At 35.1% G+C, this 17,781-nt stretch overlaps 1 long non-coding RNA gene across 13 annotated transcripts in view; it reads left to right on the top strand.

Moving 5' to 3' along the window:
• Positions 1-4,379: 4,379 nt before the first annotated feature.
• LOC137489140 (uncharacterized) overlaps positions 4,380-17,781 on the top strand; it is a 52,049-nt gene continuing 38,647 nt past the window's right edge. For 2 of the 13 annotated variants that reach the window (XR_015523795.1, XR_015523796.1), the window contains exons 1-7: positions 4,380-4,506; positions 6,167-6,356; positions 8,848-8,949; positions 9,599-9,737; positions 10,110-10,257; positions 14,898-14,940; positions 15,454-15,717. This is a non-coding gene — a long non-coding RNA (uncharacterized LOC137489140). Of the gene's footprint in view, positions 4,507-6,166; positions 6,357-8,847; positions 8,950-9,598; positions 9,738-10,073; positions 10,258-14,897; positions 14,941-15,453; positions 15,718-16,557; positions 16,578-17,781 lie in introns of those variants that run through there. The other 11 variants (XR_015523788.1, XR_015523789.1, XR_015523787.1 and 8 more) reach the window with 8 other exon arrangements.

Here is a 17,781-nt window from a genome sequence, read left to right as displayed (position 1 = left end):
TATGCAGTCATCTTCAGTTTATTCACACCCCAGATGCCTGAATCAGCCTGTCTTTCAGCTTAGTGTTCTCACTTTCAATCATTTATCACTTTAATGCTCGCACAAGATTGTTTTTGGTTTGAAAAAGTGAGCGATGATGATAGCATCACAGACATGCTGTGAAACCATACAGACCTTTCAATAAGCACATGAACGTCTCTAATGTTCCATAGAGTCATTGAGAATGACAGAGGAAGGGATGGCCTGAGGAAACGTCCTGACATCCTGGTGAAGAATTGCATTTGGGAAAAGACAAGGCTTATTTAAGGCTCTATATGGCTTGTTGAACAATAAGCACTTTTACTTTTAACATTTAATTTAGGAAAGGGTAGATCAAGGGTGGCGTTAAAGGGATAGTTCACCTGAAAAATTAAAATTGGCTCAGTATTTACTCACCTTAAAGTGGTTATAAATCTTTATAGTTTCTTTTTTCTGTTGAAAACCAAGGAAAATGGGTGACATGGTGGCTAAGTGGTTAGCACTGACGCCTCACAGCAAGGTCACTGGTTCGAGTCCCGGCATGGGTCAGTTAGCATTTCTGTGTGGAGTTTGCATGTTCTCCCCATGTTGGTGTGGGTTTCCTCCGGGTGCTCCGGTTTCCCCCACAGTCCAAAGACATAGGCTATAGATGAATTGGGTTAGCTAAATTGGCTGTAGTGTATGAGTGTGTGTGTGTGTGTGAATGTGTGTGTGTGTGAATGCGAGAGTGTATGGATGTTTCCTAGTACTGTGTTGGGGTTGTAAAGGTATCCTCTGCATAAAACATATGCTGGAATAATTTGCGATTCATTCCGCTGTGGCGACCCCTGATAAATCAGAGACTAAGCGAAGGAAAGTTAATGAATGAGTGAATGAACCCTATCAAACTGGTGTCTGTTGATGATGTTAAACATAACAATGCATCTGTTTTGATGACTGGTCATTTTCCTGTATCCCCTCTGTGAGAGGAAGCAGCTTGGTGGGTACCGTGACCAAATGCCTCTTTGTCCCAAGGGTGCTTGTGTTCTGTTCCTGTACACTTTGACTGTGGAAAACATTGCCGCATGCTGCCTAAAATGTGATGTTGTCCTTAAAGGATTAACTCTGCCACTGTTGTATGCTTTTAACTGATGCTTTTGTTGGGGTTTTACAAAGCAAATGCACTTGAAAAACTCATACAACTTGGTTAAAACAATGAATGAATTTAAAGGACACCTATTTTAACTCTTTTACAAGATGTAAGAGACTTTGGTGTTTCCAGAATGTGTTTGTAAAGTTTCAGCTCAAAATACCCATCAGATTATTTATTATCGCCTCCAGAATCTGCCTAGTTTAGTGTCTAAGTACAATGTAGCTGTTTGTAGCCTGTGGCTTTAAATACAAAAGAGCTGTTTTTCCTTCCCCACCACTCCCACATGCATGTCAGCTTCTCCTGTGGTACATCCAATGAACAGCAGTCAGTGACAGAGGCAGACACAGATGAACCTGAAATCAGTGCATTAGTCAAAAATACAAGTAAGTTAATTTTTATGTATTTCTGGTTGAGTTTATTCAAGCCTTTCTGAAATGATGAGTCACACAAATGTCGTTTGCACTACCCCATGCCTGTCAACATTGGGATGTGAAAATAAGGGATATGCCCACCATAATAAGGGATCCCCCCCCTTTCTCCTTTAAATAATCCCCAATTTAATAAAAATAGTATAAAAGTAATATGCTTTATTATTTTTATTTACAAAAGAAAAGTAAATATATACATTAGCAGCAAGTAAACTAGCAAAAAGTTCAGCTTATTAAAATGAACAGCTGTTATAATGAAATAGAATCAAGCTATCAAATCTCATTAGCCGTTTCTTTACTGTATAACCTACACATTCTGATTAAAGAGCATTGAATGAATCTCTTGTTTATTTAGATTTTTTCGTTTGATTACATTAAATAACAGGTGTCACTTTAAAAATGCACACATCTAGCAAAATAATAGACATTTGATTGCTTTCCAAACTTTTCATGCTCATTTAAGAAGAAATTAGTTGTGCTTGAAAAAAAAAAAAAGACCAAGATCGACATCTTTATATATTATTATTAATTATGTGTATATGTCTGTTTAAACACTCATCCAAAACCCAGACTTTCGCTCTGCTTTAAATCGCGTGTACAGAATCCGTTTGGGAAACAGTGTCTATTTATCACTATAGAGTGCTTCACCATTGGACTTCACTAATGGAGTCATTCACCATTATTATATGACCGTTTTGAGGATTGCATGGGGTGACGGAACTTGTAATGAAAAGGAAGGGGAATCTCACCGTTTTTATATTTTATTTCAAAATGTTTTCGTGTCTAAACAAAGCGAAAGCACAGAACAGACTCACATTTAAAAGCAAAGGGTGGCCCCTGGTGGTTTGGCAATATTTTTTCTTGCCACCCTTAAGAGAAACACAAAAAATACGGGAGAAATACCTTTACGGGATGATAGTGGGATAGAACTGTAAAATATGGGAGAACCCCGGGAAAAAAAGGAGGATTGACAGTTATAAATTACATAAACACACACAGATATTAGCATTTATCGACACCATGCGGCCGTTGTGATTATAGCGGTTAAGAATTATACAGTTTTTATTTCAAACTTGCACTGTTTTAAAAACATTTTAAACTTATAAAATCACAGATTGTTGTAACAAATATTTTAATCCCAGTTTCTTTGCAAATTAAAAATGTTCTGTGGACCTGTGCATACAAGTTATTATAGAAACACCTGTCAATCAATTTGGTGGGCGGGGAAACCACACTCCTACGTCACGTTGAGGTGTGCCTCAAAATCACTGTTATTTGGATCCTATTTTAACGTCAGGAAATTTTAAACAAGTCTTAAGGAGACTTGTTGTGTTTATATCACTCCATATGAAAGTGGACACACTATACCTACACACAGTTCAATCCAAACAGCTTACAAAAGTTGCTTTTCATCATAGGTGCCCTTTAAATTTGACAAAAGTTTGGATCAGTAAGATTTAAAAAATCATAATCTACTAAGGCTGCATTTATTTGATTGGTTGGGCTCAGAAATATATCATCTTAATATACTGTAAAATTGAATGACAAAAAGTGAAGACAACTAATATTTTAAGTTGCTTTGAATGAAAATCAGGTTTTAACTATATAGTTTTACAAAGTTTAGCTTGATATTTTTAGTCAGTTTGATTGATGTAAGTTGAGATGACGAGAAATGTTGATTTGATTTAGCTAAAAAAGTCAGCAAGAATTTTTTAAAGAGCAAATCTAAATATTATTATGATTTTATATGACACTGATGTGACTGGTGTAATTATGCTGAAAATTCAGGTTTAAATAACAGGAATAAAATACATTTAAAACTATAATAAATTAGAATAACAGATTTTAAAATAATATTTTAAACTGTAATATTTCACAATTGTACAGCTTTTACAGCATTTTGGATCAAATAAATGCAGTCTCTGTGAGATGAATAGGCATAATTTAAAAACACAACAAAATCTTACTGATCTCAAACATTTATCGGTATATTCCTCTACCTTTAAAAGCTGTTCTCTTTCATAGCTTATGAAAATAAATAAAATATAGCTAAATAATAGACTGTTAGTGCATATCTTTCATCACATTTTTTTTGCTGCATCTGAGCAATATTCAAGAAGCTGTAAAGGAGATGTGTCAGTCATCCATCACTTCCTGACTCGACTTCATTATTGTGTTGTGCTTCCAAAAGCCGGAAGGGCCGAAGGAATGCAGATAAGAACCAATGACTGTTCAATGCAATTTAACAGTAAGGAAATGTGTGGTTGCTGAATACCAAGACAGAATGACGTGAATGAGGTTACTTGAACATTCATGAGTCTATCAGGTGGATGTTGATAAACTGAAGAATGTGCCAGGAATAAAACAATGCTTTCAGTGGATTAACAACAACATCCTTTTATGTGATGTGGCAAAAGAGGGTAATGAGTGAAAAATGTTTCAGAAAAGAGATTTACAGGAAAATGACAAACTGTGTTTTTGAGTGTTCAATCATTCATTCATTCATTTTCTTGTCGGCTTAGTCCCTTTATTAATCGTCGCCACAGCAGAATGAACCCATAAGCAACCCATCTCTGGGAAAAGTGTTCAATCACTGTATATTAATTTATTAAGTTTTGGGTTATTTGTAGGCCTACTAATGTTAATGGTATTTTTATGTCTTTTAATCTTAAAAATTAGTAACAGTTCATTCGTCTATCAAAAAAAAAAAAAAAAAAAAAAAAACATACAAGACAAACTGAAATAAACTGAGAAATTGTTAGTTGGGTGCTTTATTTTGGAACAGAGATTTCAATGTAGGCGGAGCTTTCCAACGCCTGATTGACAACCTGTCATTCAAGTAACGAACAAACTCATCACGACTACTAATTAGGCTTCTAATGACTACTAATCCTACACGAGGAGCGGGACTACATTTACATCCAAATGGTAATTAACTAAAGCAAACTATGAATTGCTAAATCATCTGAATAGACTGTTTGTTTGTGTGCTGTTCACAGCACGTGGAATTTGTTTGTTTTCCTCCAAACATAGGCGATTATATTTCGCTCCAATGTTTTATGTTGCTTTTTAAAAGCATATCTTGCCAAACATTGTTGATAAATAGGTTTGTAGTGAAAAGTTATTGTCTTCTGATGAGTTTAGCACATTTCACACGGCAAAATGGACGCGATAGAGATGTAGCCAAGCTGCTTAGGATGTGTGAATGATGATATAATGGGCACCAAAATACTGCTTTGATATTGCGGTAAACAGGCCTCATCCATGCATTTGTAGCGCTAATTAGTGGGCAATAGTAAAATTTTTCAGCGAAATGGTCAAAACATGACATCTTGTTGATTGAAATTCCACCTTCAATACTCACCCCCACCCTCTAATAATTTGTGGAAATAAAGTTTAGTTTCTGTTTAGCTGTAAACAGTATGCTAAAGGATCGAAATAAGCATTTCTAGGATGATCGAACATTGTTATATTATTATATATTATATTGAACATTTTAAGCAAAAGTGAAAAACCTTTCGCCTTTAAAAGGCTTTTCGCTTAATCTTTTAGACCACAAATAACTCCAAAAGCTTAATTATTTCTTCATCAAACTTACAAATGTGTTACCACTGTATATCTGTTATGTGTGTAACATATGTTACTTAAAATTTTATTTATTATTTTAGTATATATCAAAGTCATTTCTGCGATTTTGATTGAAGGCTATGTGTTTTTACCTTTTAAAAACAGAAGTAAAAAGGGAAAATATATTTTACAGGACATTGGTAGAATATTTAACCTTTACTAAATTATTAATGTACATTAAAATCAAAGTCAAAATTGACACTATTTATGCAGATTCTTGTGATGAACAATAAGTCTGTGCACATGCAGGTAAATCTACTGAATAAAAGGCTTTGCCTCTAAATATTTAAAATGATAGTTCACCTAAAACTGAAAATTTTGTCATAATTTACTCACCGTTTACTAATTCCAAACCTATTAGATTCTGTCGAACATAACAGCTATTTTAAAGAAAGCTGTAAACCTGTAACCACTGACTCCCATACTATTTGTTTTTCCTAATATGAAAGTAAATTATTACAGATTTTTCAGCTTACTGCATAAATATCTTCTTTAGTGTTCAATATAATACACTCATACAGGTTTGGAATCACTTGAGGGGCAGTAAAATATTAAGTGTAAAGTGTGAACGATCCCATTAACTTTGGGCCCCACAATAGTGAATATCATTTCAGCAGACTATCGCAAAGACTCATAACTTCTCAAATAAAACGTGAAAGTTAAATAGATTATCTTATAAAGCTTTAAAACCCTTTACTTTTACCATTTGGATTTGTTTTCAAAAAGAGATTTACAGCTGCTGTAGTCACAGATACTGTATATCTTGGCTAAAATTAGACTGATCACAAGTTCGTTGGTTACCAAAGCATTATTGTGACTCAAAGCATTTAATCAGTATGTATTCTTATAAATGACCAGGCAATAATTGAAAACAATGCGCTCTGTCTGCTGATCAGAGCCAACTCTCCGCCATCAGAGCTTTACAAAGTCTGATGTGCCACAATGCTTTCCTTCATAACAGGAGCCTGAGGGAATTCAGTACTGCTTACAAAAAGAATGATACAACAGTCTCCCGTCGCCATCAGTGCTCTCCAACATCCACACTCAGAATAGATTTAACACCTCCCTCTGGTGCACACCGAATGGAGGAAAACCTAACATGTGAGGAGAGAAGTAAAGCTGTAAAAATGTGACTGGAGAATGATGGAAAGGTACGTTTTTGCCGTTTTATGCACTTGTAAAATGAAAGAGCAAGTTATGAACTTGGCAAAAAGAAGCTAGTTGACAAATGGAAAATAGTTTATTGCAGAATCTTTTTTATGGTGGACCCAATGTCAATACTAATGATTTTTTGTTTAATTCAAGAAGCTGACATTGAAGGTGACACTTTAGATATGATATACATATTTTTATTCCAATGACCAAAAACTATTTTAATATTAGTTAACAGTGACATCACTGGATAGTCAAATTATCATTAATTTTCCTTCGGCTTAGTCTTATTTATCAGAGGTTGCTACAGCGGAATGACCCGCCAACTATTCCAGCATATGTTTTATGCAGTGGATGCCTTTACAGCTGCAACCCAGTACTGGGAAACACCCATACACTGTCACATTCATTCATACACTACAGCCAATTTACTTTATTTAACTCACTTATACTGCATGTCTTTGGATTGTGGGGGAAACTGGAGCACCAGGAGGAAACTACACACAGAGCTGGCCCAGCCAGCACTCAAACTAGCAACCTCCTTGCTGTGAGTCGACTGTGCTAACCACTGAGTTACCGTGTCAAATTATGTCACCTTTATTCTTTTACACTGCCTTTATAATATTAAAATGTAAATTAAGTTTACCTAAAGGACAATAAAACTGGCTGAGAAAAGTTAAACAAATCATATTTAGATACCATAATATTTTGGCTGGGCTAGTTGGCATTTCTGTTTGCATGTTCTCCCCATGTTCGGGTGCTCCGGTTTCCCCCACAGTCCAAAGACATGTGCTATGGGTAAATTAAATAAACTAAATTGGCTGTAGAGTATGTGTTTGTGAATGCAAGAGTGTATGGGTGTTTCCCAGTGTTGGGTTGCAGCTGGAAGGGCATCCGCTGTGTAAAAAAAAAACATATGCTGGATAAGTTGCTGGTTCTTTTTGCTGTGGCGACCCCTAATTAATAAAGGGACTAATCTGAAAAGAAAATGAATGAATGTCAAAAATTCATGCTTGGAGTAATGCTTTTTGAGTATTTTTATTATTATTTGCCATCTTAAATGCAACCATGGTAATGCTGACAGAAACACAAATAACAACATGGCAAGATTCAGTAGTTGTGAGTTTGAAAGTACAAAGGTTATAGTTTGCTTTGTTCTTGGTCACATTTTCCAATCAGGTTTCAGTAGTTAATGTTAGGTAATGTATTTAACTCATGATGAACAATATTTTATTAATCATAGTTCAGCATTTATTTATGTATTAGTACCATGTAGGGCTGCACAATTTATCGTTTCAGCATTGATATCGCAATGTGTGCATCTGCAGTAGACACATCGCAGGAAGTCAAGCAATTTCAAGAAAATTTAAACCATTTAGACACCAGAAATTACAAAGTTTGCCTCCTCCGAGAACCATAAAGTACTGAATGTTTGATGTTTTATTATTGTTTCTGTCATTTATTTGTTTTTTGTTTTTATAATTTTGTACATTTTATACAGATGCACTCCCATGAAATCATCCCAATCAATGTAAAACGATCAGTTCTTTTTAAAAATAGTGACCTTGTGAAATTATATTCATATTGCAATATCGCAGAAAAACAAAATATCTCAATGTCTGTTTTTTTCCAGCCCTAGTACTGAGGTAACAATGGACAGCGTTATTTCCATTAACTAACATGTATAAATACTGTAATAAATGTACTGTTCATTGTTAGTTCATGTTAAGAAATAATTTAACTTCCATTAACTAATACAACCTCATTGTAAAGTATTACCTTTTATTTAGTAATATTTCATGTAATATTTTCCTGCTGAAAAAAAAAACAGCTTAAACCAGCCTAGGCTGGTTGGCTGGTTTTAACTGGTTGACCAGCCTGGTTAAAATGTAACCCTTTGGCCATTTCCAGGCTGGTTTAAGCTGGACACAGCTGGTTTTGGCTGCTCATCTCCCAATCTGACCAGGCTTGAAATGACGGAAACCAGCCTGGAAATATGCCCAAACCCCTCTAAAACCAGGCTGGTTGACCAGCTAAAACCAGTCAACCAGCCTAGGCTGGTTTAAGCTGGCTGTTTGAGCAGGGTTGTCATCAAGTGTTTTCTATTTTTATTAATATTTATTTAAGATTTCTGAATTTATAATCAAACTATTTTATTTATATACTACTGTATATAAATAAAGTGAAAAAATAATCACATATGAATGAGTACATTTTAGAGTATATGCTTTAAATATAAAATAAATAAAAAGAGGTGCTTCCATGGTCCATACATGTGAACTTTAAAAGGAATTGAATTGACAGATTATTAAATTTATATTTCATAATAAAGAGATAAGAGATTTTTGCCATATCGTCCAGCCCTGTGTCTCACTGTTATGCTGTTGTTCAGTCACTGATTAGATAAACAGTGGCTGAGTATCTTAATAAGGTACATTCCTTTCTGCATTCATTGTGTTCTTGTGTGAACTATGAAAGTTTCCTTCACAGGTAACGGAAACGACTTGATGTTCTTGCTCCAGTGAAGTAACTTAAGGAACAACAGAGGGGAAAAAAAACACAAAGGCTGCCATGACAGCTGGAAAAACAGCGGTGAGTGGAGATATTTCTGTTGTACGTGAGCTGCGCTTGTGACTCACTTTGTAAACAGTTTAGCCGCTAACAACCACTTGCTGCTTTGTTTGCTTTGTTGTTACTTGTGGTTGGTTATGGCAACATATTAACTGCTGCGTAGCTCACTACAGATTATTCAAAACTGCTGAATGATATAATTTCCTCTCGTATTCTTAGAGATAACATATTTAAATCACGCCTAGCTTCAAAGAAATTCTCAGTAAGTGTATGTGTACTGAAATATCCTCTTAGCAACATAAGGCAGAAGTGAAACTTTCTGTAACTGCAGATTTCTGAGCAGAATTGTCTGTAATAGCGAATATTGTCATGCTGTACTTCCTCATTTTGCAGGCAGGGGGAGATTATGATTCATACAATGATAATCCCACCCATATGATGTAAATTACGGGTGACCTGGGGCATTGAAACCCTCAGATGTCATCACACAAAAGGAGTTCCTCTCATATTATTTACATAAAATAAGCACGGCGAATCCCAGAATGCAATTTATTGTGCTACGATATACAATTTAAAATCTTTTCTTTTTTTTTTCTGCCCTGAGAGATGTTGCAGCAGAGGTTCTACATTGTTAAAGGCATACGAAATCAATTATGTCATATATTTGCAGGCGCACGGCCATCATGCAGGAAAATGAGAAAGGAACTTTAACAAAGACAGAACATGACAACATGGCCAAGCTGTTCCAAGAGGACTGAGAAAACAGCTGCATGTCAGATGAAGAAAGCTTTACTGAAGAGAGAAATACAGTATGTCTGTAGAAAATCTTTGCCTGTAGAAAGCCTTCGTAAGAAGTGCTGTTGCATTATTATTATTATTAATAATAATAACAATAATATTGTTAATATTGTTAATAGTGATAAATGTTAAGTGCACTTTCTCCCAAATCTATATTTTAATGTAATATAAAATTACAGTAGGCCTAATATAAACCGAAAAAGCTATTTTTAAAAAATATTTGTTATATGTTATATTGAAAAAAACCAACATGGGCTCATTCTGAAACCGTAGCCCTATATAAGTTTCTGGAGATCGCGAATTATGTAGCCAGAAGTACGTTTGGTTGCGTTTTGTCTTTAAAACAGGCCAGTATGATGCTGTTTCTTTTCGCGCTATGGCAGTTAAGTGCTTACCTTCATATGGACGGCTTTCTTGCTGTGACCATTTTGACCAGTGGCTTGCAGTGTACGTCGACGTACTTGAGATGCAAAAAAGAGCTGACTGCTACAACAGGGTTCAAGTCCATCAAAGAGCGGTTCCAGAAAGCAGGTAAGGCAAAAACAAAAGCCAAAAAAATTAAATAAACAAGTAAATAACAGGATGAGAATGTGGTAAAATCTGAAAACGTGGTAAAAATCATGGAGATTTTCTATTTCTGTATTGGTTTTCAAAACACTGTTGGTTGCGTTTAGGGAAGTGGGTGGGGGCTGGTTAATTGGTGCTTTTTAAAACACTTTCGGTTGGGTAAAGGGAAGGTAGGTGAGGAGATTGGTCGGTCGGTCAGTCAGTCAATCGACAGTGGCCTCTGTTGGATTTATGTGAGAAGAGCAGCATGGCATGCGCAAGAGAAATCTGAGATCTCAAAAAACATACACAGCGGCCTCTGGTGGATTTGCAAAAACTACAAAAAAAAAACCTTCTGGGACATATTTGGCGCTCTCCAAATATGTATATAGAGGTATATTTTCAGAAAGAGCCTGGTTTGCAAAAAACACAGGGTTCCACACAGTTCCTTCATGTTGTCCCAAAACAAATCGATTTATGTAACTCCACCCCCCTCCAATAATTATGTTGATTCAGCTCATTTTAAAATTAGTAGTTTGAAGAAAAGGCCAAAATCATTTTTGAGTGTAATATTACTAGTTTATATTGATTTAATAATAATAATAATAATACAGTGTTTTTACTGTAATTATCATGTACATCTTGTCAAATGAATCAGGGTTTAATTATTCAAAATCCAAATGATTGTAATGCAAAAAAAAAAACATTCAAATAATAACTAATAGTACAAATGATAAATTAATAATTAATTCTAAGATACAATAAAATGTAACCCTTCACAATAACATAAAAAAAATATATATATAATTTTTTATTATGTTAAATAAAAAACTGATTTCAAATATAATTTTTGCTGTTGTGCAATAATAATAAATCTTGCTCAATTGTAAAAATTCATTCATTTTCCTTTCGGCTTAGTGTCTATTTCAGAGGTCGCCACGGAATGAACTGCCATCTAATTCGGCATATGTTTTACGCAGTGGATGCCCTTCTAGCGGCAACCCAGTACTGGGAAACACCCATACACTCTCACACATACTCATACACTACGGCCATTTTAGTTTATTCAATTCACCCATAGTGCATGTCTTTGGATAGTGGGGGAAACTGGAGGAAACCTACATGAACAAGGGGAGAACATGCAAACTCCATGCAGAAATGTCTGGCCCAGCTGGGACTGGAACCAGCGACCTTCTTACTGTGAGGCGACAGTGCTGACCACTGAGCCACCGTGTTGCCCTCCATTTGAAAAATTCAAAATAAATTCATGTTGTCCCAACTAAAAGTGAAGTGCCTATAACACATCGATGGTAACCTTTCCTTAAAATCATTCCTTCAAACTACAGTCCATCTTTTCTTACACAAGGATTTGCCTGTTATGCTCCAAATGTGTAAATTTCAATGTAAATTGTACCTTGCTGAGAAGAGGCCTCCTTTCTAACCATTTCTCACTGGTAGGAAAAAAAAGTATCAATTTTCATCCTTATTCCCTGCCATCTCTTCCTTTGTAGTTTTTCACGAGTCTCAGTGCCTCCCATTGTTCTGACAACACTGATGTATAAACACTCGTGGCGCTGTAGTGCCTTCTGAAAACAATACGGCTGCAATCTCGTCCAAATACTTTTTACATTACAGAACAAATGACAAATCTTCACCTCAGAAAGGAAAACAAAGAAGGTTGTACAGTAAATTACACGTTCCAGTAAAATCGAACGCGCCCAGGCACATTTTTCATGAAAAAGCTAATTATTTTATGCGTAATCCTCTTTTAAAGTGGCTCTCAGGAGACATATGATGGTGGACTCACTCTGCTGTAGATCTGCAGACACATGTGCTGAGATCATGCAGATGAGTGATGAGAGAGCTATGTAATTATCGGCAGTTTTATCTGCGTTTATCTGCCTTTTATGGTGAGTCTGAGGGAGACCTCAGGAGACATGACCAACGGCAACACTGTCAGACCCTCCCTGACTGAGAGAAAAAAAAAAGTCAAACTTTACCTTATATTCTTACAGTTTGTATTGCCAGTCCTTAATGTTGTCCCATCGCAAGTCGATTAAGTTAACTTAATTGTTTTTAGAAATTTAAGTGGATTGAGCTTAAACAATTAAGTTTTCCCTGCAAAAAACCTTAGGAGTTTTGTTGATTCAGCTCATTTTAAATTAATAATTTGAACAATCAGCAAACATGATTTTATTTATTTTTTTGTGTTGCTGTAGGAGCCTTAACTCATTTGTATTACTTATTTGCTATTCACTTTAACGGGTGATCACTTTCGTTTTATTTATTGTACTTGGTGATCTGTTTGTTAAGGAACGGGCGAGCAGTGGGCCAACATTCTGATGACCGTATTTCTAAGATGGAAAGTTACAAACTGGAAAGTTCAAAAGAAAGGAATGCATTACAATATTGAGATACTCCTCCAAAAAGTAACTAGGTACATTACTTAGTGTTCATGCACTGTAAAACCCAAAAAGCTAAGGTAACTCAAACCATTTGAGGAAACCGATTGCAACAAATCATTTAAGTTCAAAAACTAATTCTAATGAGTACTGTAAACGTAATCCATTTGAGTAAACAAGCAATTCGAGCACAATAAATGAAGAGAACTTAAACAAATTGAGTACTGTAAAACTCAACAAGTTAAGGCAACTCAAACCATTTGAGGAAACCGACTGCTACAAAACATTTGAGTTAAGAAACTAATTTATACGAGTACTGTGAACTTACTCTATTTAAGTTGAAGTAATATGGTATTTAATTAAACTCTTTTCAAAACTCTTTTCAGATGAGTAGAATTAACTTTCAGTACATTTTGAGTTAGCTTCACTCATTTCATTTGATAAAGTTGGATTTTACACTGTGGACAGTAATGCGTTGCGTGACTTTTGAGTTACTTTTTTATACCTGCCTAAGGCTTGATCTCTTTTCGAATATGCAGGGTATTTTTCTCTCTGTTTTTTTTTAAATAGAGGAGCTCTGCATTTAACAACACACTGTATAACCTACACCTTCATTATCTTTAAAAAAAAAAGATTAGAATAATGTTAACTTCTGAGAACTTCCTAATGCTATACATGCCGTATATACAGATTAATGAAAGCTAAAAGCAAAGTGTTTGCTACTTTTGTATTTTTGTCTTATTAGTTCAGTAAAATCACTGGCCATTCAAATATAATGGGAATAATGAGGATACCCCAAAATAACGAGAGTACTTCTATCACAGAAATGTACAGTAAGACTCTGCCATCTTGGTTTCTGTCTGTTCCCATGGGGAGCTCATTCTCTCACTAAGTGTGAATCAACGTGAAAACACAAATTTTGATCCAGTAAATTATTTTTTAAAAGTGTATTAATTCATCTAAAAAGTAATTCAAGTTCCATTTGTAAAAAAGTAACTTAAATATTATTACTTATTTTTTTTAATTTATGCGTTATTTTACTTGTTACTTAGAAAAGTAATATTACAAAACTCATGTTATTTGTAATGCGTTACCCCAACAGTGGCCAAGATATCCCAGCTGGCACACAGCATCATAAAATGTTAATATTAGGTTAGATTTAGGTTGTGATTTCGGGTGACCAAAATTCACTGACTAGCCAGCATCCAAGGACAACATTATTTTGATGTCCGATAACAAGTTCATAATAAGTTGATTTTTAGGTTGTGTTGGAAAGTGACCAAAACTTCATATTGATGTCAAATACTGACATTTATTTGTCAGGTATGGCAACCAAAATCCAACAACTGATAGACTTCAAAGTGGTAACGTCCACACAAAATCAAGCTGTAACATCATTAGACTGTGATATTTTGTTGGTTTTAGATTGGAAAGTGGTTCAAAGTGTCACTGACGTTGGGTTCTGATGTCAACCGAATTTTTTTTCCACCATATTAGGGTACAACGCCAATCTGACACCATTTTGACATCCTGTGCCTGCTGGGATTGTGTGTTGAATACATTATATATTCAAAACAAATCAAAGTACTTCCTTAATGCTGATCCCAGAGTGAGTCACAGACACGGCTATCTCTCCTGTAGGTGGCGATTCGACTGTAGTTTTAATGAAACAAAAGACGAGACCTTACATACTTATATGCTGTTTATGAAAGGATGTTGACTGAATTTTATGTGAAAAAATCAGACGCTTGTTTATTGTTTATTTTGATCTCCAATGTAGTGGTTATTCTTCCTGGGTTCCAACAAATAATTCTCATTTAAATTATAACAAAACCAATACGAAAAGCCAAATACAAAGACTCATTTACTAAACCATAACAAGACACCAACACACAATCATATTAAAAGACAAATTTACAATTAACCATAACAATTTAAGGCAATACAATAATACATTTAACATGAATTTAATTCAAAAGCGTGTTACTTATTAAATTAATGCCAATGTTTCATACAATGAAAAGTTATTCAATCAAACTTTAGCCTCAAATAGCTGGATCTATAGTCTGTAGTTTCAAATATGCGTTTGTCTTGTTATTTTAGTTAGTTGATTTGTTGAGATGATGTCTGTGAATTGAAGAGCTTGTTCTAACACTGTCATGTTGCTATGATGATTTATAAACTACGGTTTTCTAACCACTATAATTTTCCCCCTTTTGATAGGTGAGAGTACAGCAGAATTTGTTATCAGTATATCAACGCAAAGGTATTTTCAATTTCTCTTAAATTCTAATCACATGACAAGAAAAAACTTTGTTGTCAGCATATCATGGCATTGAATCATGTTCAGTTTGTTGAATGTTATAGATGCATGACTGCATGTACAAGCAAAAACTTGTTGGCTGCAGTTTATTTCCTGGCCACTGGTGTCGCTAATAACAAGGTTTTCTGAATTCTACATTTATCTGCTTTGACTGAAGTTCCTGGTATTAAGCACAATTTGTGGTCAATGCTCTGAAATATATATTCATTAAATGCTGGATAAATGATTATTTGAAAAAAGAGAAAAAAATCATTACATTTAGTGAAAACTCAATACATTTAGTGATAGTTGATTAAAAAAAATTAGTTTAAACTTTTTTTTTTATAACTATCTATCTATCTATCTCTCTCTCTCTCTCTCTCTATATATATATAATATATATATATATATATATATATATATATATATATATATATATATATATATATATATATATATACGTACAAATCATCTCAGACTGGTTTCTTGAACGTACTCGAATGGCCTCCACAGTCACCAGTAGAGCACCTTTGGAATGTGGTGGAATGAAAGATTCGCATCATGGATGTGCAGCCGACTAATCTGCAGCAACTGCATGAAGCTATCATGTCAACATGGACCAAAATCTCTGAGGAATATTTCCAGTATCTTGTCGAATCTGTGCCATGAAGGATTAAGGCAGTTGTGAAGTCAAAAAGGGGTCCAACCCGGTACTAGTACATGTACCTAACAATGTGGCCGGTGAGTGTATATTAATTATAAATTTGAAAAACATTTACTATTTTAAACAATATCATTTTAGTTGCTTAATATAAAGCTTATATTAAATATATATTTAGACCAGAAATATTAGTTAGAAGCTCTGTACATAATGTACCACCCCTTGTTCAAAATTCAATGAACCGTCAAGAAGTACACTACAGTGCTGTCTTGCAAACCGAAGTAAAATCAGTTTTGAATGCCTTTTCATGTTGTCTTTCCAAACATTTGGGGTTACAACTCATTAGCTGAAAGCAAAGAATCACCATTAACTTTTAATATGTTGGCAGCAGGCTTTCAGAAACTTTCTGAACTCTTTTTCTGCGTTGCGTTCCTCTGCTATCAGACACGTCTTGCAGCAGGGGTGACCTTGCTTTTAGGCAGAAACTGTCATGAGCTGTACAGCTGTTGCCTCTTCAGTGTACACTTCAAATTAGCTCAGCACTCATCTATTTACAGCGCCTGAGTGCATCGGGTGTTCAGGGGCCACGGCTGAGATGAATTGTGCACGGTGATGTCAGCGGAAAACCGTGGTGTTGCTGAACATGTTTTTTGGGGGGGGGGTGAGGTGACATCATCTCATTAATGCTCTGGCCATGAAATCATTTCAGTGCATGACAAGTTTTGCATCGTGAAGTCACATAGAAAGCAAATGCTGAGAGATTGTTCATTAGGATGAAAGATATGGACTTTTTATGTGCAAAAAGGGATGAAAGTGGAAGCTGTCTTAAAAAAAAATGCTAAAGACATTTTAGGCCAAGCTGTCTTCTGTGCTTTGATAAATCTTTTTTCACAGATGATTACTGTTTTTTTTTTTAATAGTATCTGGATGCAGACGTCAGGTAGCGTACAGACACACTCACACACTACCACCAGTTTACTTTACCCAACGCAAATGTCATGCTTTTAGACTGGAGCACCCTGAGGAAAACCACGCAAACGTGGGGAGAACATTTTGTTAATGATAATCATGATGAGGAATGATTGTTGCCTATGACTTTTAAACATCGTCAAACTTGACTGGTCTATGTCAGTAACATGACTGAAAACAATCAACGCACACACTCAGATCTGCTCATCTAATACCGAACAGTGCAATGCAGTCCAGCAGTTTATATAAACAATTGTAAATGTTGTTTAGTTGACTACATCTTAATCTTTTTTTATCAAGGATATTGAGTGGTGGGAAGAGTATTGGAAAATCTTACTCAAGTAAAAGTACCATTACTTATATTGTAGTGCAAGTAGAGTAAAAGTATCTATTTTAAATATTACTCAAAGTATGAGTAAAAAGTATTGCTTTTAAAAGTACTCAAGAGTATTGAGTATTATACTGTGAAAGTCTAATGCGTTGACATGCTATTTGTGTGTGTACGTGAGTGAAAACGTAACATTCTGTAGTGCATTTAGTGATTGTTTAAGGCCATTACAGACATCATACATCCGTCATCCAGTTTAAAAAGTCTCTGGGTCATTGCGTGTGACCATTTTGGACATCATCTTGGACACTTTGAATGCATCCAAATGGTTAGCTGCATTTATATATAACCCTTGTCTTGAGGTAGTTCAGTATGATGCAATTTAATTTCTATGTGCAATTTGATTGGACAGGAATCACAGCCCTGATTGTTCTACTTCAGCCAATCCCATAGACAAGAAAAAATAAAGTAGTGACTGCATGTTGAAGGTAAATAATAGAGTAAAAGTACTGATACTGCACTAAAAATGTACTTGGGAGAAAGTAAATGTGCTGTACGCATTTTTAAAACTACTTGGTAAATAATTACAATTTCAGACAAAAACTACTCAATTAATTCCATTAAATCCCAAGGAAATAAAAATCCAGAGATAATAAGTGTAAAAATACAAAATTTTGAGTAGTTTAATTAAGCCGGGGCTGCACTGTGGCTCAGTGCTTATCACTGTCGCCTCACAGCAAGAAGGTCGCTGGTTCGAGTCCCGGCTAAGCCAGTTGGCATGTTCTCCTTGTGTTAATGTGGGTTTCCTGCCGGTTGCTCCGGTTTCCCCCTCAGTCCAAAGAAATGA

This window comes from Danio rerio, chromosome 23 (assembly GCF_052040795.2).
Source record: "Danio rerio strain M-AB ecotype USA chromosome 23, GRCz13ab, whole genome shotgun sequence".
Lineage (NCBI taxonomy): Eukaryota > Metazoa > Chordata > Actinopteri > Cypriniformes > Danionidae > Danio > Danio rerio.
The sequence above is the reverse complement of the archived record's forward strand: the minus strand, read 5'-3'. Positions and strand labels throughout refer to the sequence as shown.